Raw genomic sequence first — 812 nt, forward strand, 5'->3', positions numbered from 1 at the left:
ATCAGATGTAGACAGAATGGTGAAACAGGCGTTTAGGATGCTCACCTTTATTGGTCACCGCATTGAGAATAGGAGTTGGGATGTCATGTTGTGGCTGCAGGGGACATTAGTGAGGCCACAATAAAAGCATTGTTGATCAACTGGAAACACCCAAATGGTTCACTTATATCCTTCAGGGAAGGGCGTCGGATATTCTTCCCTGGTCTGGCTTACATACCACTCCAGACCCTCATCAATATTGCTGAATCTGAGCTGCCTCCAGCACTTGGCGCTGAGGAATGTTTGCTAGTCCAACCAGTGACTCTCTCAGCTCATGAATAAGCAACAAATACATATTTCCCTCCATACCTGTGCAAACAGCATGACCTGCAGCAATTCCTACTTGCTTTGCAATATTCCAGCCCTTGCTCCTCTCTGTAACAGTGTCACCACATCCAGAACCTTCAGTTCTCTCTGTTAATATCAACACATTACACTGTGACATTGTATTTTCATCCTACTGCGCTGCTCCTGCTCGGAGACCCCTTAGAATACCTTTAGCAACTGCTTCCTTATTTCTAAAACACTACCATTCTTCAGAATTGTTCGGTTTTTGATGATCTTCGAACCATCTCTTCATTGAATCTGATCCGTTACGTCCTGAGTGAGGGACAGTTGGGAATGTATTGCTGAGATTTTGACTATTTCAGTGGAAACTCCGTTTATTGCATATTTTACACTGTTCTTTCAAATGTTTTCCACTTTTCATTTACAGTTTTGCATTTCAGTCTGTTTATCTTGATCAGTTCTCCTCTCAAACTCATGTAATTGGT

The sequence above is a fragment of the Chiloscyllium plagiosum genome, unplaced genomic scaffold (assembly GCF_004010195.1).
Source record: "Chiloscyllium plagiosum isolate BGI_BamShark_2017 unplaced genomic scaffold, ASM401019v2 scaf_8867, whole genome shotgun sequence".
Taxonomy (NCBI): domain Eukaryota; kingdom Metazoa; phylum Chordata; class Chondrichthyes; order Orectolobiformes; family Hemiscylliidae; genus Chiloscyllium; species Chiloscyllium plagiosum.